This window comes from Salvelinus fontinalis, chromosome 8, assembly GCF_029448725.1.
Source record: "Salvelinus fontinalis isolate EN_2023a chromosome 8, ASM2944872v1, whole genome shotgun sequence".
NCBI classification, from domain to species: Eukaryota; Metazoa; Chordata; class Actinopteri; order Salmoniformes; family Salmonidae; genus Salvelinus; species Salvelinus fontinalis.
The window spans coordinates 33,953,606-33,971,479 of NC_074672.1; positions in this window are offsets into that span (position 1 = coordinate 33,953,606).

Consider the following 17,874-nt stretch of genomic DNA (forward strand, 5'->3'; position numbering starts at 1 on the left):
AGCTACGATCTGGCTCTGATGCCAAGGTGCCAGAGCCAGCTGATACCCCAGTACGCACTGGAAGGGAGAGCGGTTAGTGGAGGAGTGGCGGAGTGAGTTTTGGGCCATCTCTGCCCAGGGAATGAACGCCGCCCACTCCCCCTGCCGGTCCTGGCAATATGACCGCAGAAATCTACCCACATCCTGGTTTACTTTCTTTCGTTACTCCCGGGCGGGTGAAAACCTGAGGTGAGGCTGACCGAGACCCCCAGACGTTCCATGAACGCTCTCCAGACCCTGGATGTGAACTGGGGACCCCGATCAGAGACTATGTCCTCAGGCACCCCGTAGTGCCGGAAGACGTGAGTGAACAGGGCCTCCGCAGTCTGTAGGGCCGTAGGGAGACCGAGCAAAGGGAGGAGACGGCAGGACTTAGAAAACCGATCCACTACGACCAGGATCATGGTGTTGCCCTGTGAGGGAGGAAGATCCGTCAGTAACTAGTGATGTTGCAGGTATTTTTGCAAGGGCAATGCTGTGGCTACTGTCTCTGGCTGCCTGTAGAGTAATCCACATAGACTCTGTGCCACAAAATGAGTGACAAAACATGTAAGCTCAAGTCATCAGTCTCAAGTCTTGAGGCTCCAAGTGTAAGTAAAGTCTCAAGTTACTTTATTTTCTATCAAGCCGAGTCTCAAGTCATTAAATGCGACTTGTGTCAGACTTGAGTCCAAGTCATGTGACTCGAGTCCACAACTCTGGACAGTATGGACAGCATATGAATAGAAAGGGTGTATCCAGCAGTAGTTATATAGGATGAGCCATGACTAGAATACAGTATATACATATAAAGTGGGTAAAACAGTATGTAAACATTATTAAAGTGACCCTTGTTCAATGATTCTATGTACATAGGATAGCAGTCTCTAAGGTGCAGGGTAGAGTACCGGGTGGTAGCCGGCTAGTGGCAGTGTCTAAGGTTCAGGGCAGGGTACTGGGTGGAAGCTGGCTAGTGATGACTGTTTAACAGTCTGATGGCCTGGAGATAGAAGCTGTTTTTCAGTCTCTCAATCCCAGCTTTGATGCACCTAGATAGTAGCGGGGTGAGCAGGCCGTGACTCGGGTGGGAGGTCCTTGATGATCGTCTTGGCTTTCCTGTGACACCGGGAGCTGTAGATGTCCTGGAGGGCAGATAGTGTGCCCCCACTGATGTGTTGGGTTAACCGCACCACCCACTGGAGAACCCTGGAGTTGTGGGCGGTGCAGTTGCCGTCCCAGGCGGTGATACAGCCTGACAGATTGCTGTTGATGGTGCATCAGTAGAAGTACCTGAGGGTCTTAAGGGCCAAACCAAATGTCTTCAGCTTCCTGAGGTTGAAGAGGCACTGTTGCACCTTCTTCATCACGCTGTCCGTGTGGAAGGACCATTTCAGGTCGTTAGTGATGTGCACTCCAAAGACCTTGAAGCTTTTGGCCCTCTCCAATATCGATATGGATTGGGCCGTGCTCTCTCTGCTTTCTCCTGTAGTCCACTATCAGCTCCTTTGTTGATGTTGAGTGAGATGTTATTTTACTGGAACCACTCCACCAGGGCTCTCACCTCCTCTCTGTAGGCTGTTTCATCGTTGTTGGTAATCAGGCCTACCAATGTTATGCCATCAGCAAACCTGATGTGTGCATAGCCACGCAGTCATGGGTGAACAGGGAGTATATGAGAGGGCTGATCACACACCTCGGTGGGGCCCTGTGTTGAGGATCAGCGTGACAGAGGTGTTGTTACCTACCTTCACCACCTGGAGTTGGCACAACAGGAAGTCTAGGACCCAGGTGCACAGGGATGGGTTCAGACCCAGGGCCCTGAGCTTAGTGATGAGCTTGGAGGGCACTATGGTGTTGAAGGCTGAGCTGTAGTCGATGAACAGCATTCTCACATAGGTATTCCTCTTGTCCAGGTGGGAGAGGGCAGTGTGCAGTGCAACTACCTTTGCATCATCCATGGATATGCTGGGACGCAATACAAATTATAGTGGGTTTAGGGTAGGGTTGCACATTTTGGAGTATATTCAGAGGTGGAAACCTTCTGTGGGAATTAACGGGAATATATGTGAAATTACGGGAATATATGCAAATTAATATTAATACCATTTAAATGCAGATGTTTTTTTTGCATTGGATATATTTACCGTATCATATGGAGACAGAAACATAAACCTTTAACCTTATCATAAGTAGACATAATTGCAAATGATAAAATCCTTCCAAGAGAATAAAAAAAACGATTTAATTATGAATTTAACTTTAATTAAATTAGTTGACTCTTCACATAGGATGATTTCACTAAACAACAAAAGAAGGGAATATTGAATGATCCATCGCATCTCCCAAAAACATTTCCAACATACATCTATAAAATGATAGAAACTAAAGCTTTGGTTGTCTTCCTCTCAGGCTTCCATGTCTTCTCCATGGACCTCAATGTCCACCTCTTGAATATCAGACTCTGAGGTCTCATCTTCACTGTCACTTTCCAACCTTGTTGAGGATGGCTCGGTGTCAGGCTCTAAAAGCCTCACATTTGCCCTGATGGCCACCAATTTTTCAACCCTTGATTGGTCGGCCTGTTGCGTGCTTTGGTGTGTGTGTTCCCAAACAAGGACCAGTTGCGTTCTGAGGTGGCTGATGTTGGTGGGATTTGGAGGATGATGGCGGCAACAGGGGAAAGAGCCTCAGATCCACAAAGCCCTTTCCACCAGGTGGCTGATGAGATATTTTGGCATGACGGCCATATTGCATCTCCATCCCAAAGCCCTTGCTTGGAAGTGTACTTCACCAGACTGCCAAGAACCTTGCCCTCATCCAGGCCAAGGTGGCGAGACACGGTAGTGATGACACCATAGGCCTTGTTGATCTCTGCACCAGACAGGATGCTCTTGCCAGCATACATACTGTATGAGCTTCATTCTATTTTATGTATTTCAGAACTGCAGTTTCCTCTGATTGCAGCAATAGTGAAGTGGGCAGGGCAGTACGGATATCTCCTCTTACATCTGCAAGCAGAGTCTGAACATCAGACAGGATGGCATTGTCTCCCTCAATCCGTAACAATGGCTACAGGTTTCAGGAGTTTCAGGCTGCTAACTACTCTCCCTCAAAATACATCATCCAGGAGGATCCTCTTGATGGGGCTGTCCATATCGGCAGACTGTGATATGGTAATTTCTTGGAGAGACTCCTTCCCCTCCAGGAGACTGTCAAACATGATGACAACACCACCCCGATGGGTGTTGCTGGGCAGCTTTAATGTGGTGCTCTTATTCTTCTCACTTTGCATGGTGAGGTAGATTGCTGCTATAAACTTGATGACCCTTCACATACCTAACCATGTTCTTGGCTCTCTTGTAGTGTATCCATTGTTTTCAGTGCCATAATGTCATTGAGGAGCAGATTCAATGTATGAGCAGCACAGCCAATGGGTGTGATGTGAGGGGAAGACTCTTTCACTTTAGACCAAGCAGCCTTCATGTTCGCAGCATTGTCTGTCACCAGTGCAAATACCTTCTGTAGTCCAAAGTCATTGATGACCTCCTTCAGCTCATCTGCAATGTAGAGACCGGTGTGTCTGTTGTCCCTTGTGTCTGTGCTCTTGTAGAATACTGGCTGAGGGGTGGAGATGATGTAGTTAATTATTCCTTGCCCACGAACATTTGACCACCCATCAGAGATGATTGCAATATATTCTGCTTTCTCTATGATTTGCTTGACCTTCAACTCTGTGGAACTCTGCATCCAGCAAATTAGTAGATAAAGCATGTCTGGTTGGAGTGGTGTACGCTGGGCAAAGAACATTCAGAAATCTCTTCCAATACACATTGCCTATGAACATCAGAGTTGAACCAGTTGCATACACAGCTCGAGCAAGACATTCATCAGCATTTCTCTGACTACATTCCTCTACTGAGTCAAAACAACTTCTGATTCCAGGAGGACCATGAGCTGTTGCTGTCGATAAGGTGTCTGATTAATCATTTTCACCTCGAATAGAAGTAGTGGGACTTTTGTCAGAGGTTGCTTGTTGAGAGGGCTGAGGGAACTTTATGCACTTGGCCAGATGATTCTGCATCTTTGTTGCATTCTTCACATATTATTTGGCACAGTATTTGCATATGTACACAGCTTTTCCTTCTACATTAGCTGCAGTGAAATGTCTCCACACATCAGATGGTGCCGTGGCATTTTCCTGTAAAGATTAGAAAGAAAATGAGTAAAAAACAACAAATACAATTCCATAGTTAAGCAGTTAGATTAAACAACTCCTTTGTAAGATACATGTTTTAAAATTAAACATGTATGGAAACAGGTGAATTAACACTCCTCAGTTGGCAGGCTCAAGTAAGCTAAAACCCACATGGTAGCAAAAACTAACTCGCAGAAATTGTTCACAAGTTAGAAATGATTTAAACACACGTTGCTGTAGGCTACAATTTACTAGTTAACAAAAAATCACGTATGTCGTATAAAATATATTCACCCCACCCAGTATTGTAATCAAAACTTACCAGAAAACATGTAGTCTTGGCTCAGACAATGTAGTAGTGTGGGCGCGATAGCATCTCATTAGTGTGCAAGATCTTGAGAATCAGCTGTACATGTGATGGAAGAGTGCGCTGCACATGTGATGGAGGAATGTACTGTGTGTGCAGAGGGTTGCGATTCCATTGAATTAGGGATAGTTCAACCAAAATATGCCAAAAGACCTAGAATTGCCTTATGTCTATCCCACAAAAAAGGTTACTGTTATGAGCTAACTTTTTTGATAAATTTAAGCAAAATTCCCGAAATTACCAGGCTTATCATCCCATGGAAAATTTCCAGAAAAATTCAGAAAAGTTTCCCACGCTTTGCAAACCTAGTCTAAGGTGTTGGGTAAGGTGGAGGTTATATGATCTTTACCTAGCCTCTCAAAGCTCTTCATGATGACAGAAGTGAGTGCTACGGGACGGTAGTCATTTGGGTACAGGAACAATGGTGGACATCTTGAAGCAAGTGGGGACAACAGACTGGGATATGGAGAGATTGCATATATACGTAAACACTCCAGCCAGCTGGTATGCACATGCTCTGAAGATGACACTTGGGATTCCGTCTGGGCAGGCAACCTTGCGAGGGTTAACGCGCTTGAATGTCTTACTCACGATTGCCACAGAGATCGGGAGCACACAGTCCTCATGAGTGGCATTTTGGTGTTGTTTTCCTCTAAGCGGGCGAAGAAGTTGTTTAGCTTGTCCATGAGTAAGGCATCGGTGTCCGCAACATGGCTGGCTTTCCCTTTATAATTTGTGATGTTCTGGAGTCCCTGCAACATGTGATTTGTGTCTGAGCCGTTGAATTGCAACTCCACTTCGTCCCTGTACTGTAGTTTGGCCTCTTTAATTACATTACGGAGTTTATAGATGGTCTGTTTGTACACGTCCAGGTTCCTTGCCATGGTTAAATGTGGTGTTTCGCGCTTACAGTTTTGTGTGAATGCTGCCATCTATCCATGGTTTTTAGTTTGGATAAGTTCTAATCATCACATAGGAACAACATCCTCTATGCACTTCCTATAGGCAACCTGGAACATTTCCCAGTCTGCATAATCAAACAGTCTTGAAGCATAGATTTTAACTGGTCAGACCAATGTTGAACAGTCCTTTCCATGGATGCTTCCTGTTTAAGTTTCTGTCTATAGGTAGGAAGGAGCAGGATGGAGGCGTGATCTGATTTTTCCAAAGGGAGGGCAGGGGAGGGCCTTGTAGCCGTCCCGGAAGGGAGAATATCAAGGGTCAAGAGTGTTCTCTCTGTGGTCCCTAGGGCTTGGGTCAAAAGTAGTGTACTATATAGGGAGCAGGGTGCATGGGGTCTGGATAAAAGTAGTGTACTACATAGGGAATAGGATGCCATTTAGGAAACATGGTCACAAAAATTGGTATAACTGAAACACAGACCTGATAGACCAAGGATCATCGTGATCATGCATCCACCCTGCTAACCCTGACACCACATACAGGGTCCATACCTCCTCCTATGTTTCAAAAAGGCATGAAGTAGATTTAGAGTAGCAGCACTTCACATAGTTAGTTTCCTCTGGTTTGATCCTCCACCACCACCCTGCTGCAGGCATAGAGCCCCCACACACACACCACAGGATATTGGTGGCACCTTAATTGAGGAGGATGGGCTCGTGGTAAAGTTTGGAGCGGTGTCAGTGGTATGGTTTCAAAAACATCAAACACATGGTTTACATGTGTTTTATGCCATTCCATTCGCTCCATTCTGGCCATTATTATGAGCTGTCCTCCCCTTAGCAGCCTCCTGTGACACACACAGACACAGCCCCCAGGAAACACATACAGACATGAGGCACTAACACTCTACTGCATAGGTACTGACTACTGAGTAATATGGGAACACCCAATGACTATACTATGAGCTATGCAGGAAGAGCACAGTCATACATATTGGCAGCACCCATATAGAAACACACACACACACACACACACTCAAAGCTCACATTCCATCAGATATTAGATCCAGCGACAATAAAAAAAAAAAATGAAAACACAAGGAAGAAATCCCATTATCCACTGGGGGATAATAGAGAGTCAATGAGGCCCAGCCAACCAATAGCAGGAGCTCTGGGTGGTAAACAAGACACGGGTAGTCATAAGCTCCTCAAGGACATTGTCATTTAGGATGAAAACAGATGCTGTCATGGACCCAGTCATCCCCATTCACCTTCACCTCTTAACAACCTGCATATCCATTTACCTTCAGATGGGTTTCAGGACAAATCTGTCCAGGCTAGTAGAACAGATCCAGAGCAGGTAAACATGTATTTCAACAGCTATTCAGGCCCCTTGACTTTTTCAACATTTTGATACTTTACAGCCTTATTCTAAAATGAATTAAATTGTTTTTTTCTCTCTCATCAATCTACACACAATACCCAATAATGACAAAGCAAAAACAGATTTTTCGCTAATTTATATACACTGCTCAAAAAAATAAAGGGAACACTTAAACAACACAATGTAACTCCAAGTCAATCACACTTCTGTGAAATCAAACTGTCCAATTAGGAAGCAACACTGATTGACAATAAATTTCACATGCTGTTGTGCAAATGGAATAGACAAAAGGTGGAAATTATAGGCAATTAGCAAGACACCCCCCAAAACAGGAGTGATTCTGCAGGTGGTGACCACAGACCACTTCTCAGTTCCTATGCTTCCTGGCTGATGTTTTGGTCACTTTTGAATGCTGGCGGTGCTCTCACTCTAGTGGTAGCATGAGACGGAGTCTACAACCCACACAAGTGGCTCAGGTAGTGCAGTTCATCCAGGATGGCACATCAATGCGAACTGTGGCAAAAAGGTTTCCTGTGTCTGTCAGCGTAATGTCCAGAGCATGCAGGCGCTACCAGGAGACAGGCCAGTACATCAGGAGACGTGGAGGAGGCCGTAGGAGGGCAACAACCCAGCAGCAGGACCGCTACCTCCGCCTTTGTGCAAGGAGGTGCACTGCCAGAGCCCTGCAAAATGACCTCCAGCAGGCCACAAATGTGCATGTGTCTGCTCAAACGGTCAGAAACAGACTCCATGAGGGTGGTATGAGGGCCCGACATCCACAGGTGGGGGTTGTGCTTACAGCCCAACACCGTGCAGGACGTTTGGCATTTGCCAAACTTTTTGGCATTTGCCATATGGTCTCACAAGGGGTCTGAGGATCTCATCTCGGTACCTAATGGCAGTCAGGCTACCTCTGGCGAGCACATGGAGGGCTGTGCGGCCCCTCAAAGAAATGCCACCCCACACCATGACTGACCCATCGCCAAACCGGTCATGCTCGAGGATGTTGCAGGCAGCAGAATGTTCTCCACGGCGTCTCCAGACTCTGTCACATGTGCTCATTTGCCAGAGAACACCAAGATTGGCAAATTCGCCACTGGTGCCCTGTGCTCTTCACAGATGAAATCAGGTTCACACTGAGCACATGAGCACATGTGACAGAGTCTGGAGACGCCGTGGAGAACATTCTGCTGCCTGCAACATCCTCGAGCATGACCGGTTTGGCGATGGGTCAGTCATGGTGTGGGGTGGCATTTCTTTGAGGGGCCGCACAGCCCTCCATGTGCTCGCCAGAGGTAGCCTGACTGCCATTAGGTACCGAGATGAGATCCTCAGACCCCTTGTGAGACCATATGGCAAATGCCAAAAAGTTTGGCAAATGCCAAACGTCCTGCACGGTGTTGGGCTGTAAGCACAACCCCCACCTGTGGATGTCGGGCCCTCATACCACCCTCATGGAGTCTGTTTCTGACCGTTTGAGCAGACACATGCACATTTGTGGCCTGCTGGAGGTCATTTTGCAGGGCTCTGGCAGTGCACCTCCTTGCACAAAGGCGGAGGTAGCGGTCCTGCTGCTGGGTTGTTGCCCTCCTACGGCCTCCTCCACGTCTCCTGATGTACTGGCCTGTCTCCTGGTAGCGCCTGCATGCTCTGGACATTACGCTGACAGACACAGGAAACCTTTTTGCCACAGTTCGCATTGATGTGCCATCCTGGATGAACTGCACTACCTGAGCCACTTGTGTGGGTTGTAGACTCCGTCTCATGCTACCACTAGAGTGAGAGCACCGCCAGCATTCAAAAGTGACCAAAACATCAGCCAGGAAGCATAGGAACTGAGAAGTGGTCTGTGGTCACCACCTGCAGAATCACTCCTGTTTTGGGGGGTGTCTTGCTAATTGCCTATAATTTCCACCTTTTGTCTATTCCATTTGCACAACAGCATGTGAAATTTATTGTCAATCAGTGTTGCTTCCTAATTGGACAGTTTGATTTCACAGAAGTGTGATTGACTTGGAGTTACATTGTGTTGTTTAAGTGTTCCCTTTATTTTTTTGAGCAGTGTATATATATTTTAAACAGAAAAATCACATTAATATTCAGACCCTTTAATCAGTACTTTGTTGAAGCACCTTTGGCAGTGATTACAACAGAGCCTTCTTGGATATGACACTACAAGCTTGGCACACCTGTATTTCGAAGTTTCTCCCATTCTTCTATGCAGACCCTCTCAAGCTCTGTCAGGTTGGTTGGGGAGCATTGCTGCACAGCCATTTCAGGTCTTTCCAGAGATGTTAGATCGGGTTCAAGTCCGGGCTCTGGCTGGGCCACTCAAGGACATTCAGAGACTTGTCCTGAAGCCACTCCAGTGTTGTCTTGGCTGTGTGCTTAAGGTCGTTGTCCTGTTGGAAGGTGAACCTTCACCCCAGTCTGAGGTCCTTTGCGCTCTGGAGGAGGTTTTCATCAAGGAGCTCTCTGTACTTTGCTCCGTTCATCTTTGCTTCAATCCTTACTAGTCTCCCAGTCCCTGCCACTGAAAAACATCCCCAAAGCATGATGCTGCCACCACCATGCTTCACCGTAGGGATGGTGCCCGGTTTCCTCCAGACGTGACACTTGGTATTCAGACCAAAGAGTTCAATCTTGATTTCATCAGACCAGATAATCTTGTTTTTCATGGTCTGAGATTCTTTAGGTGCCTTTTGGCAAACTCCAAGTGGGCTGTTATGTTCATTTTACTGCGGAGTGGCTTCCGTCTGGCCACTCTACCATAAAGGCCTGATTGGTTGAATGCTGCAGAGATGGTTGTCCTTCTGGAAGGTCCTTCTGGAAGGTTCTCCCATCTCCAAAGAGGAACTCTAGAGCTCTGTCAGAGTGACCATTGGGTTCTTGGTCACCTCCCTGACTAAGGCCCTTCTCCCACGATTGCTCAATTTGGCCGGGCAGACAGCTCTAGGAAGAGTCTCTGTGGTTCCAAACATCTTCCATTTAAGAGGTGTGTGCCTTTCCAAATCATGTCCAATCAATAGAATTTACCACAGGTGGACTCCAATCAAATTGTAGAAACATCTTAACGATAATCAATCGAGGCTCATAGCAAAGGGTCTGAATACTTATGTAAATAAGGTATTTCTAAAAACCTGTTTTTGCTTCATCATTATGGGGTATTATGTGTACATTGCTCAGGATTTGTTTTTAATGTCATCCATTTTAGAATAAGCCTGTAACGTAACAAAATGTGGAGAAGATCAAGAGGTCTGAATACTTTCAGAAGGCACTGTATGTCAAGTATTTTATTATTTCTTGGCCGCTTGTTTCACTGAATGCCGGGGCGGACTTGGAGTGTGCATACACGGGCGCTTACACACACACACACACACACACACACACACACACACAACACACAACACACATACAGAGGAAACCAAGCAGGACGTTAACACAGTCCATGATATGCAACAGATACTAAACATAAAGTAGGGGTACTGATGATGGCAAATCCTTTCTCCGCTGCAGGTACACAGCCTTTGAACAAAGGTCATCTTTTCTTCAGACCGGATAGGAAACTCATTCAAAATGACTCACGATACATTTCCCTGTTGAGGCACCTTACGCAACACACACACACACGTGCGCACACGCACACAGAATGTAATGAGACTCCTCTTTAATCAACCCTTGTGCATCTGTCACCAGTACTGTGAACACAAGTCTCTCCAAACACAAAGGCCTCTGTGGTGGTCTGTGAATATGACCAAGCAGCAGCGCCATCCATCACTTAGATAGGACAAATAAAGTGGAACCTTTTAAATATGCTATTTAACTAGAGGACACTTTCATCGGCTCGCAGCACCTGGCTGGGGAGAGCATGCACTAGACAGTACTACAATAATGACCCTACAGGACTGAGTGGAAAATAGGACAACGCAGAGACAGGACACTATACACTGTTACATACGGACACACACAGACTGTACATGCAGGTGTTGTATATGTAAAAGTAAGCACAGAGGTTCAAACACACACACACACACACATTTATTTGACAAACACACACACATACCAACAGACAAGCTCTGATGTACGAGTACAAAACTAAATATTATGAAAATTTGTACACGGCAATGAAAGGATAAAGTACCATGTTACGTTTGAGACATAATTCATTAGTTTTGCTCTGAGCAGAGGAATGAGTTAACAGGGAGAGAAGGAAGAAAGAGAGGGAGGAACGATAGGTTGAAGGAGGAGAAGCTGAAATGCTGAAGACAGTCTTTGTTATATTTCATCAGTAACTGGGTCAAAGTCTTGATTTCAGTTCAGGAACACTCTCCTTAACATTGAGATTTGAGCTGTAATTATATGGGCAAGCTAGCTTGAGGTGTGTGTGTGTTGATGTGTTTTGATATGTGCATGTCTGTGTGTGCAGCAGGTATGTATCCCCCTCTGAGCCAGGTAATGATGTGGGATAGAGGATTACCTGCATTACCTGTGACAGATCCCTGTCATCATATGTTCCTGTGGAGGTCTTGACTACACTACCGTCTCACTCTCCCTACTCCCATCTCCTCTGCCTTACAGTACTCCACCAGGACTTAACTCATACAGATACAAACAGAGACAAGTGTTCTTTCTCAAATGGCACCCTAGCTATTCCCTATATAGTGCACTACTTTTGACCAGGGCCCATAGGGAATAGGGTGCCATTTGGGAAGCATCAAAGGAGATTTAACAGCAGCCAATTCGATCTCTACATGAGTCAAGTGTTCCTATCAGGGTCACACTGGCTCAGTCTAATGATGAGAAGTCTAGCTCTGCCCATGCTGGGGGGGGTGATATCTCAGTGTTATTATGGCAAAATGGTTGTGTTCCTAGCTCCAACAGTGCAGTAGTATCTAACAATTCACAACAATACACACAAATATAAAAGTCAAATATAAAATATTAGATTGTAAAATGTCGGAGTGGCATTGATAAAATACAGTACAATAGAATACAGTATATACATATGAGCTGAGTAAGCAATATGTAAACATTACTAAAGTGACTAGTGTTCCATTATTAAAGTGGCCAGTGATTCCATATCTATGTATATAGGACAGCAGCCTTTAAGGTGCAGGGGTGCGTAACCTGGTGGAAGCCGGCTAGTGATGGCTATTTAACAGTCTGATGGCCTTGAGATAGAAGCTATTTTTCAGTCTCTCAGTCCCAGCTTTGATGCACCTGTACTGACCTCACCTTCTGGATGATAGCGGGGGGAACAGGCTGTGGCTCGGGTAGCTGATGTCCTTGATGAACTTTTTGGCCCTCCTGTGACATCGGGTGCTGTAGGTGTCCTGGACGGCAGGTAGTTTGCCCCCAGTGATGCGTTGGGCAGACCGCACCACCCTCTGGAGAGCCCTGCGGTTGCGGGCGGTGCAGTTGCCGTACCAGGCGGTGATACAGGCCAATAGGATGCTCTCAATTGTGCATCTGTAAAAGTTTGTGAGGGTTTTAGGGTTTTAAGACAAATTTATTCAGCCTCCTGAGGTTGAAGAGGCGCTGTTGTGCCTTCTTCACCACATTGTCTGTGTGGGTGGACCACTTCAGATTATCAGTGATGTTTACGCTGAGGAACTTGAAGCTTTCCACCTTCTCCACTGCTGTCCCATCGATGTGGATAGGGGGGTGCTCCCTCTGCTGTTTGCTGAAGTCCACGATCAGCTCCTTTGTTTTGTTGATGTTGAGTGAGAGGTTATTTTCCTAGCACTCTTTTCCCAGGGCCCTCACCTCTCCCTGTAGGCTGTCTCGTCACTACTTTGGGGTTCAATGTGTAGTTTATACATGAATAATCTATGAGCAGAATTACTGTCTTGCCTCAATAAGCCACAAAACCCCTAGTTTGAAAGCGTTTTCTGGAAGCTGTGTGGCGGCCATTTTCCCAACCTTTACCCCCACTTGGGCCACCCCCCTAGCAATTTGAGTTTCAGCCAATGAGCTTCAGTGCCTCGACATTTGAGTGACAATAGAGCGAGACAGAGAGAGCAATGACGTGGTGCACATATCTGCACATTTGTGATGTAAGATGCAAATTTCAGCAACCACTTTTGTCTCGTGGGCGCTACTTTCAGAACTACTGGCTAAAAAGTACACAAAAGTTCTGGAGAATATTTTTGAATCTGTCCTCACATTTAATCTGTCCTCACATGGAATGGGCTACTTCCTGTCCTTCCTCTTTCTCTCTCTCTCGCTCTCTCTCTTTTTGTCTGATGAGGATGAAGGATTGCACCAGCTAGATAGACTTATGTCAAAAATACAGGAAAAGATGATTCAGAGATGATCTCACTCACTCTCTCACTCACTCACATGTGTGTGTATTTATGCATGTTAAAAGAATTATACATGGCAAATAACCCCTTTTCTGTGATTTGTGATGGATAGTGAGAAGTAGGGATGGGATATAAAACTCCTCACAAACATCAGAGGAGAGGAGCTGACTGCAGGCATGGAAAAACATGGGATTCCTGAGATTTTGTTGCTTGGAAAAGACCGCTGTTTTGAGAAACGCCTGGAATTAAATGTCACAAAAAAAATGGGTCAATATGGTTGATATTGCTCAATGGTGGGTTGGTATAAACAGTTTGTAAGGATGTCGAGTGCTTTAACTTCAAAATCCCCTAGTACATAGGTTGGGGTATATGAGTATGTTTGTATGCATTACACATATTATGCTGTGTGTGTGTGTGTGTGTGTGTGTGTGTGTGTGTGTGTGTGTGTGTGTGTGTGTGTGTGTGTGTGTGTGTGTGTGTGTGTGTGTGTGTGTGTGTGTGTAAGGCTTACACATTTACACATTCTCACAGCACCTCAGCACCTTATCAGTGCTAACTGTGCAATGGCAGAGGCACAGATCCATAGCAAGCACACAATCCACCTGGCTCATACTGCTCTCTCAAGGGTAGAGGGGAGGGGACTGGGAGAGGAGGGGACTAGTAGAAGGGGGGAGAGAAGGGGAGGAGAGAAGAGGAGAAAAGGGGATAGGAAGTGGGGGGTGAGAGGAGAGGAAGAGAGGAGAGATGGATGACAGCAGGATGGAGTTCTGTAATTATCCAGTAACTTCTGGGGGTTTGACCACCTCCATTTGCTGTGGTTCTTCTGACTGTAATCAGACCCTCTACTGGCTGGCTGGCTTGGCTAGCCATGAGTGCTGGAGGGTCCCTTCAAGCACGCAAGCACACACACTCAACCGTTTAGCCTCTCAGGGCCGGCAACTGCACTTAGTCTTACACATGCAAACTTACAGAAACGGTCACACACAAAAAAACTCAAATCTGTCACAGACACACACACACCAGTCACACACACATTCTCCCTCTCTTCTCCATCTTGTGACCCTGAAACCACAACAAAGCATCCCAGTCCAGCACAGTTAATTCAAAACACTCCCCCCATTATCATGAACTCAGAGGCTGCTCTGCAATTTACCATTTACAATCATTATTCCTAACGCATAGCAGAAAGAGAGATCTGAGTGTGGTGTGTGTGTGGCTGCTGCATCTTTTGTAAATTGGCTTACTCAGAACTGTACAGGGTATGTGTTTGCAATTGAAAATGACTATTGCTGTCCATAAATATGTGAATCCATCTTGATCTGAATAATACTAGTGTGTGTTTAGCACATACAGTATCACTGAGGAGATAATAGCAAAATAACACAATGGAGACCGTTTAGATCTCAGATAACTGGCAGGTGACTGGCTCCCGAGTGGCGCAGCGGTCTAAGGCACTGCATCTCGGGGATAGGGGCGTCACTACAGACCCTGGTTCAAGCCGTGGTTCGATTCCAGGCTATATCACAACCGGCCGTGATTGGGAGTCCCATAGGGCGGCGCACAATTGGCACAGCGTTGTATGTGTTAGGGTTTGAATAGGGTAGGCTGTCATTGTAAATAAGAATTGATTCTTAACTAATATGGATGCCACAGACTCCATCCAGTCTGCGGCATCCATATTAGGACGTTTGAGTCAGATTTTTTTCTGAGGACTTTTCCTCTGACAACTGAGGAGGTTTTGTATGACAACTGATGGGGTTTTGTTGGACGAACCGACTTCCTAATATGGATGCCGTACCACTCTCTGTATCCAGTACCTGAAGCACAGAGCACATTTGAAAGCAGACAGGAGCAGCAAGCCAGCCAGTAGGTTACTTTCTAAATGTAATCCGTTAGTTACTAATTACCTGTCCAAAATTGTAATCATTAACATAACTTTAGGATTACCCAAACTCAGTAATGTAATCTGATTACATTCAGTTACTTACTTTCCCCTTAAAGGGCATTAGAAGAAGACAAAAATGTATGTTACCAATTAAACCAGATCTATTGCAGGACAAATCAATGTTAAAGTTTTCATAACTGGTCATATATGAATGTTTAATTTCACTTTATGGGTTGGTTATGTAGGTTTCTTCTAACCCATCGTTTTCTACTACATATAATAATACAATTAAATTATATCTTTACATTTAAAACCAAAGTCTATCAGAATTCCAGTCATGCTATACCCCTTGAACTTCGGGAATAGGACTTGGAAATATGGAAGATTAGCCAAATTGTTTTACCGGAGCGTAACCCCAAAGCTAAGTAGACTTATTAGACAGCCCTACTCTGTGGCTTATGATTTTGTTGTCATGGAGAACTGATTGGGCTCATTGATTCAAGTTGAAAAATAAATGCTGTGCTCATGGAATGGCATGCTTTGAGCACCACTGAAAAGTGCTATTTACATGTGAAAATGAATGTCATATGCTGCATTTGCTATAGGCCTATTGTTAACCTTTTGTTGGTGACGCTTTGATATCTTGATAATATGCAGCTGTTTAAAAGCGCTGAAGCTCATTGGCTGAAACTCAAATTGCTAGGGGGCTGGCCCACACGGGGGTAAATGGGAGAGCGATGCCAGGTTTCTTCAAGAATCAATGGATATATATTATATATATATATATATATAGTGTGTATGTCCATTACATGAAATCCAAATAAAAATCTATTTAAATTACAGGTTGTAATGCAACAAAATCCCCCTTTGCGTTTCTCCTATTTTGTTGCATTACAACCTGTAATTTAAATGGATTTTTATTTGGATTTCATGTAATGGACATACACTATATAAAATAATTTGTTTATATGCATTGTTACTTTTTTCTAAACTCCTCTAATTGTCAGAAAAGTGTTTTTATGTAACTTCAACAGATTTAAGAATTTTCCTGAAATGTTTTGTGCTATGTCTACTTATATATATATCCATTGATTCTTGAAGAAACCTGGCATCGCTCTCCCAGGGCTTTCACCTCCACACTGTAGGCTGTCTCATCACTGCTTTGGTCTGGGTGTGTCAATGTGTAGTTTATACATGAATAATCTATGAGCAGAATTACTGTTTTACCTCAATAAGCCACAAAATCCCTAGTTTGAAAGACACTGTTTTCTGGAAGCTGTTATCCCTACATTTACCCTGTACCCTGTTTTGTTACTAAAGCACCTTATACGACCCACCACTGCGACCTGTATGCCCTAGTCGGCTGGCCCTCGCTACATGTTCGTCGTCAGACCCACTGGCTCCAGGTCATCTACAAGGCTATGCTAGGTAAAGTGCCGCCTTATCTCAGTTCACTGGTCACGATGGCTACACCCACCCGTAGCACGCGCTCCAGCAGGTGTATCTCACTGATCATCCCTAAAGCCAAAACCTCATTTGGATGCCTTTCCTTCCAGTTCTCTGCTGCCTGCGACTGGAACGAATTGCAAAAATCTCTGAAGTTGGAGACTTTTATCTCCCTCAACAACTTTATAAATCTGCTATCCGAGCAGCTAACCGATCGCTGCAGCTGTACATAGTCCATCTGTAAACTACCCACCCAATTTACCTACCTCACCCCCATACTGCTTTTATTTATTTACTTTTCTGCTCTTTTGCACACCAGTATCTCTTCTTGCACATGATCGTCTGATGATTTATCACTCCAGTGTTAATCTGCTAAATTGTAATTATTCGATTTATTGCCTACCTCATGCCTTTTGCACACATTGTATATAGATTCTCTTTTTTCTACCATGTTATTGACTTGTCTATTGTTTACTCCATGTGTAACTCTGTGTTGTTGTCTGTTCACACTGCTATGCTTTATCTTGGCCAGGTCGCAGTTGCAAATGAGAACTTGTTCTCAACTAGCCTACCTGGTTAAATAAAGGTGAAATAAATAAAAAATTAAAAAATGTATATATACATACAGTGCCTTGCAAAAGTATTCATCCCCTTGGCGTTTTTCCTATTTTGTTTTTGATTTTGATTTCATGTTATGGACATACACAAAATAGTCCAAATTGGTGAAGTGAAATGAAAAAAATAACTTGTTTCAAAAAATTCAAAACAATGTAAACCTGAAAAGGGGTACATGCATATGTATTCACCCCCTTTGCTATGAAGCCCCTAAATAAGATATTGTGCAAATAATTACCTTCAGAAGTCACATTATTAGTTAAATAAAGTCTACTTGTGTACAATCTAAGTGTCACATGATCTGTCACAGAGTCCCCAGAGTCTGCAACAACACTAAGCAAGGGGCACCACCAAGCAAGCAGCACTATGAAGACCAAGGAGCTCTCCAAACAGGTCAGGGACAAAGTCGTGGAGAAGTACAGATCAGGGTTGGGTTATAAAAAAATATCCGAAACCTCGAACATCCCACGGAGCACCATCAAATCCAACAACAAAACAAACCTGCCAAGAGAGGGCCGCCCAACAAAACTCACGGACCAGGCAAGGAGGGCATTAATCAGAGAGGCAACAAAGAGACCAACGATAACCTTGAAGGAGCTGCAAAGCTCCACGGTGGAGATTGGAGTATCTGTCCATAGGACCACCTTAAGCCGTACACTCCACAGAGCTGGGCTTTACGGAAGAGTGGCCAGAAAAAAGACATTGCTTAAAGAAAGAAATAAGCAAACATGCTTGGTGTTTGCCAAAAGGCATGTGG